The 6,798-nt window shown below is 46.2% G+C and overlaps 1 long non-coding RNA gene across 2 annotated transcripts; it reads left to right on the top strand.

Moving 5' to 3' along the window:
- Positions 1–346: 346 nt before the first annotated feature.
- Positions 347–2,374, top strand: LOC123362773. 2 transcript variants are annotated; one of them, XR_006576559.1, is made up of 3 exons: positions 347–484; positions 1,077–1,214; positions 1,839–2,374. It is a non-coding gene; the product is annotated as an uncharacterized LOC123362773 (long non-coding RNA). The 2 variants fall into 2 exon arrangements; XR_006576558.1 differs by having other exon boundaries at positions 1,808–2,374.
- Positions 2,375–6,798: the final 4,424 nt, after the last annotated feature.

The following is a 6,798-nucleotide window of genomic DNA, read 5'->3' as shown; positions in this document are numbered from 1 at the left end:
AAAAACTTAACATGTCTGTTTTGAATCAAATATTAAATTTGTATTGACATATGACTTGATTCTTCTCTCATACCTGTTCTACATCAGTGTAGCTCTAGTAACTGTATCAGGTTACTCATGATTTACTGCTGTGAGAGGAGTGTTGAGCCCTATAACAGGATGGCCTGCCCCTTTAAAGGCCAGGGGAGCAGTGGAGCAGCTGTTCCTGTTTTGGAGAGGAGCCCAGAAGGCAGGTGCTGGGAATCATCTGACCTAGCTGGGCAGCATTTAGTGACTGGGACAGATGAGTTCCAGGTTGGGGATATAAATGAGGCCCCCAAGAGCATTCAGCTAGTTAGAGCCAAGAGAGGACTGGGAGTGTACCCTCCTGGCTGCAGCAGTAGCTGTAAGAGGGAAGACAAGCTGGTGAAGATCCTGTCCATTTTGCTATGGGAGGCTAGAGGACCCCACAATCTCAGTTGACAACAGAACTGCTGCTTTTTTGGTTATTATTCTAGTTTCCCTTTTTTGTGGCAATGAATAACCAGAGCCCCCAGGAAAAGGCTACAAACTGAACTTAGTGTGGCTGTTTGTTTGTCCTAGACTGGTGAATGGGTCCATCAATCTAAATACCCATAATTATTTCTTTTAGCCCAGGCCTTTGTAACAAGTTCAAGTTTTCAGGACCGATTCTCAGCAGGTGTAAATCAGCCTTGCTCTGTTAACTTCAGTGAATTTATACTGATTTATGTCATGAGGTGCTGGTTCTTCATTTTTTTAAAGTCCATTTTAATATAACATTTCTCATGTTTTTTTCTACTGTACCTAAATTTCTGATTCCTTTCCAGGTCTAATGGACATCCACAAGATTTGCTGAAGCTATTCCATTGATATTATGGGTCTGATTTTTTTTTCAAGGCAGGCCCTCAAACATAAAGCACCCAAAACAACTTTTGGCCACTTTTTAGAAATTGGAGTTATTTGGTTTTTGTGATATGATAGTCTCTATTGCTAGTTACCCAACAGGGTGGCAACACTGCTATATCAAGCAGTGAGAAATCTGTTCTGTAATACCTCTCCACTATCTTGTGATTTAGGAAGACAAGAGAGCAGATTTCTGCCTGGCTCAGCCTTCAGCAATGTGGCAAACAGAGCTCTAGGTGTGTGAGGAGAATAATAAAGTGTGCAACTGTCACCATTTACAATCTCTCACAATTTAAAGTTAGAGAGACAAGGTAGGTGAGGTAATATCTTTTATTGGACCAACTTCTGTTGGTGAGAGAGACAAGCTTTTGAGTTTTCACAGTTAGTCAGCAGCAGAGACAGGAAGAGAAAAGGTCACAAGAGGACAGCGTCCATGGCCAGCATCAGGTTTCAGAGTAAGGACTATAAGGGAGAAAATAAGGAACATTTGGAACTAATTAGGCCACTAATCGGAAAATAAGGAACAGTTGGTTGCTGTAGATATTGGATGATGTAGGCAGATTTGGATCATTGTAATATTGCTTTGTAATGGTTTCTGCTACTGAGAACAAGGAAGAAAAATGGTGGTAGAAAATGATTCTGTGGGTCCTGGGTCTAATGGATTGTTTTGCTATAGTAGCACCTCTAACAGAGCCTGGTGGCAGGGGTGTGGGGAGGATTTGCATTGCTGTTAGAGCTCTGCTTCTCTAAAGAGGCTGGGTTTTTAATGATTTAAATACATATTTTATATATTTCTGCTGGAAATATTTTAGATTCCATGTAGGTGGGACAAGGAAGATGGTTTTGTAGTTAAAACCCAAAATGTAGCAGATGAATAATGTGACTTTATCTTGTCTCATACCAGATAAGAACGTTTGCTAATGTCTGTTTCCCAGAGATCAAATGTTGAGGAGGACCTGAGCACATGCACAAGGTGCATGAAAGAAGATCAGATGCTGGAGCACATTCAGTCCCCAAAGAGGCCACTTTTAAGGCTGGCCACACTACAGCTCTAACTATATCACTGCATGGGTGTCTGGTTTAATTATAGGTCTCTGTATTGGAACACTGTTTTTGTTACTAGCATGGATGGGACAACACAGCTATAGAATCAAGTTAGGGAAATATTTATAATCTATATCGAGGACATATTTCAAACAGAAAAGCCATATTAGAACAACTACACTCCTTGCCGTGCTGCAGAGCTGCTTAACATGGTGCTGTTTAACATGGCTGGATGAGATAAATTCTCTTATTAGAAGCTGACTGTATTGTATGCATGCATATGGGATTACTGAATAAATAGGTGCCACAGTTAGATTTTGAAGGGATAAACCACTATACTGTAAAAATATATATATAGTGATCTTGTAATCCACATACTTAAGATGCAGTGTGTTCTTTATTTATGTAAGCCCAAAAAGAGAAACGGGAGGAGACATGAACTTTAGCTGAATCCTCTGCCTATGCAGCTGGGTGGAAAGCAGGGCAGCTTAGTTGGAAGGGCCTAGAGTAGTGGTGGGCAGCCTGTGGAGGCCACGGGGAGCTGTGGGGGGCTATGCCTGCAGATGGTCAACATCAGCAAAATGTCTCCCTGCTTGCAATCAGATTACCCTGCTGGGCCACATGTGCGCTGTGGGTTGCCTACCACTGGCCTAGACACATCTACGTGAGGGGGGTGGTAGATGAGATGTGCTCAGTAGCTGTTCCTGGAGATGTACAGAAAGTTTCTACTAAGGGGAATCAGTCCTCACATTCACTATCTGAGACCTGTGCCAACTGGAGAGCCGGAGGGAAAAGTTACACAACACCTCCCACTCCCATGTTTGTATTTGGTTGTCATGGGTTTTGTTACTATGGCAACTGAGTTAGACTATTAAGGGATAGCTCAGCCGGTTTCAACCAGCTGGGTGAGCTCTCTGTGTCTGTAAATAAAATGGAGGTTTTGGTAAGCTGTCTGCTCTCTGGCCTCAAGTGATTGCTTCCTACACCGGCTGCCCCAAGGATATAACAGGAGGCCTCCCTATGGGCTCAGTGGTTGGTTGATGCAGGACCAAGAGATGCGACTGCTGTAAAGGCTGCATCCCAATATCTGAAACACTTTGGGAATCTGATGCCTGTATTGAATCTTGCTAAAACCAAGGAGACAATCAGCTGTTAGCTGAGGGACTAGAATTTGCTGCTGGTTATAAGGATCTTTGGACTGTATCTTTCCTGAGGAGAATATGAAGGGTTTGGAAGGGAATTAAGAGACTGCCATTCTCTTCAGGCTCTGGAGAATGCAGGTGGCACTCATGTAAATTTTTAAGGTCAAACTATGAGGACTGAGGCCTGGATCCACAAAGGGACTCAGCATTACAATGCTCAGTGTTGCAGCACCTCACTTTTAGGTGCCTAGAAAATTACAGGAACAACACTACGATGCATAAAACCTGAGTTAGGCACTAGGCTCCCTGTACAATGCAGAGGGGGAGAGAGGCACCTAAGTATGCAATCCACAAAAGCCAGCATGCTAGGCAAAGAGCAGCCTACGCTAACCAATGGGAGATACTAATAAGAGGGGTGTGTCCTGAGCCCTGCCCTTCTCATTGAGATAGGTGACTAAGTCCAGGCAGGTGCCTATCTCTGCTTGTTGTCCATAATCAGGAACCACTCTCCCGGAGTCAGGCGGCTTAGGCATCTAAGTTGTTTCTTGTAAGGAGGAGTGAGGTGCCTACCTCAGCTGCAAATAAACAGGGGGGGTGCCCACCTTGTAACTTTTAGCCCAGTTGTTAGGGCACTCACCTGGGATGTGGAGACCCAGGTTCAATCCCCTTTCCCACAAGAGGGGGAGAAAGGATTTGAACAGATATCTCCTACCACTGCTGAAATTTATAACGTGGGCACCACTAGCACTTCCTTCTCTGGCCAGATTTTTGAATGGGGCCTTATGTGGTAGGCATCCTTTCAACTAACTTGCCCCTTTCAATGTGGTAGTCATCTCTGAACACGCATCTCACCAGTTTTCCTTTGAGCAGGTAGGGATTGATATATTGGCCTTCTGGAGAAGAGCACCTGAAGTCACAAGTTTATTTTGGTACTTGTTAACTATGCCACCCAATAGCCAGAGGCAATTTCCTTACAAAAGACCTTTGCCTCCACCCTAGTGTGAGACCTACTCCAAGTGTTTTATGGGGTTGGCCTTCCATAAACAGTCATCACATATTTCATGTCCCGGATGCTCCAACAAGTGTAGGCACTGCTGAACGTACAACCACTCCAGACCTCAGTCTACCATCCTCAGATGGATGGTTTGGTAGAGCAGTTCAATAAGACCCTCAAGAGTATGTTTAAAAAGTTTATGGGAACAGAGGCCAAAGACTGGGACCAGCTGCTCCCATATCTTTGTTTGTAGTGCAGGATGTCCTTCAGGCCTCTGTGGACTTATCCCCTTTCAAACTTCTTCATGGGAGATGGCCTCTAGGCATGTTATATTTAGTTAGGGAATTGTGGGAAGCTCACCTCATCCGCTCTACCAATGTCTTTCAATATGTCATTCAAATGAGGGAAATGTTAGAACACTTGGGCCACTTTGCCTGAAAAAAACTCTCTCCGGACCAACAGACCCCCCAGGCAATAATATAATAAAGGTGCAACTGGCAGATCAAGTGCTCCTACTCCTTCCCAGCTCGGAGAGCAAGCGACTGGCCAAATGGCAGGGCCCATATGAAGTGCTCCATCAAGGGGGCCAGTAGATTAGGAAATTCAGTGCCTGGATCAGTGAAAATAAAAGCAGATTTATCATGTAAATCTGCTTAAAACCCTGGAAGGTACAGAAAAGCCTCTTCATCTACCCAGAGGAGAGAAAAGAGGATCTGGGGCCTCAGCTGGCCAAAGTTGGAATAGAAAAGATGCCACCTGGGGAGGGGCAGTCTAATAGGCAGAGAAGTCAAATAAACAACTGCTGAGAATTTACAAGGAGTGTTCTCCCCACTACCAGGACAAACCTCCTTGGTGAATCACCACATCCTCACAGGGCCAGGGGCCAAGCCCACCCAGAAGTGATATCAAAATCCCTGTTAGTTCAGGAAGTACAGGAAATGTTAAGATTGGGAGTAATCTAGGAGTTCAGTAGCCCCGATGTATTCCATTGGTTTTGGTATGAAAGCCAGATGGGACTGTCTGATTTTGTGTAGATTTCTATCAGATAATTGCCATTTCTGAATCTGATGCCCTAAGTCAATAATCTTCTGGATTGCTTCTGTCAAGTCTGCTTTATTACAACATTAGATCTAACTAAAGGCTATTGAAAAATTCCCCCTTATGCCTGATGGGAACCCTCCATCCCCCCACCCCCACATCTTTTCTACTCCAGTGAGCCTATTTCAATTGTTACCATGCTTTTTGGATTGCATGAGACCCTAGCCACCTTTCAAAGGCTGATGGACCAGGTGTTATGGCGCCCCCATCGCTATGCCACAGCCTATCTAGATGATGTCGTAGTCTACAGTGGGGACTGGCCCAAACCTTCAGAACCTAGCAGCCATCCTTCAAGCCCTACAAAAGGCTCATTTAACAGCAAAACCAAAGAAGTACAAGGTGGGAAAACAGGAAATAAAATATTTGGGGTATTTATTAGGGAATGGTAAGGTACAACCCCTAGCGGACAAAGTTGAGGTCCTAGCAAAAAAAAATCATACCAAAACCTAAAAAGCAGGTCCATGCCTTCCTGTGCTTAGCAGGGTACTATAGAAGATTTGTGCCCAATTTTGCCTGACTGGCTACATTTTTTACTGACATTGTTTAAAAAAAAATCAACCTCTTAACAAGTCACAGGGTCATCCTTCACACTCCCACCACCCAAGTGTGATCAAGGATTTCAGAAAATTAAACAGATTATATGCAATAAGCCATTACTGCACAGTCCTGAGATCTCTCAAGAAGTCATTCTACAGATGCCTTGCACCGTGCTGCGATGCTATCCCAAACCGTCATGGACAAGAGCTCCCTATCTTCTATATAGGTAGAAAATTCCTAGACTGGGAAACCTGATACTCTGTCCTCATGAAGGAATGCATGGCCATACACTAGGCCACAAAGGCACTGACCTACTACCTGTTTGATACACCCTTTGTCTAGGTCACTAACCATGCAGCACTATGGTGACTCCAAACCATGAAGGGCTCAAATGGGTGCTATAAGATAGGCGCCAATCCTTTCCCAGGCCAAATTCACAGGTATACATAGGTGTGGGAACTAAGGGTGCTACTGCTCCCTCTGACTTGAAATGGTTTCCATCATATATAGGATTTACAGTTTGGTTCAATGGCTCTCAGCACCCCCAATGTACAAATTGTTCCAGCAGCCCTGCAGGCAGGGGTGAGCTGGAGCCGGTTCGCACCGGTTCGCGCGAACCCGTTGTTAAATTTAGAAGCGGTTTTAGAACCGCTTGTTAACTAGCTTCCCTGCGAGGGAAGCTTTGATGGGCTCTGCCTGGGAAGCCTGTAATTCCTCCTCCCGGCGGCCGGGGGGCGCTGCGCTGTGCTGCGAGAGCCATGTGAGCTGCCTCCTGGCCCTGTTGCTGCTCCTGCTCCTCGGACCTCTGGCCCTGGTGAGTCCCCGACTGCGTCCTGCTGCTCCCAGCCGCTCCCCCGTGTGAGTATTTGCGCCCCTCCCCCGCCACCCCCTGCCCCCAGCCAGCCCCAGCCAGCCCCTGCCCACAGCCGCCCGCAGCCAGCCCCTGCCCCCAGCCACCCCCTGCCCCACCCCCTGCCCCCAGCCACCCACAGCCGCCCCCTGCCCCCAGCCGCCCCCTGCCCCCAGCCAGCCCTCTGCCTTCATCCAGCCCCTGCCCACAGCCGCCCCCTGCCCCCAGCC

The sequence above is a fragment of the Mauremys mutica genome, chromosome 2 (genome assembly GCF_020497125.1).
Source record: "Mauremys mutica isolate MM-2020 ecotype Southern chromosome 2, ASM2049712v1, whole genome shotgun sequence".
In the NCBI taxonomy this organism is placed as follows: domain Eukaryota; kingdom Metazoa; phylum Chordata; order Testudines; family Geoemydidae; genus Mauremys; species Mauremys mutica.
Note: the sequence above shows the minus strand (reverse complement) of the source record. Positions and strands in the feature narration are given on the sequence as shown.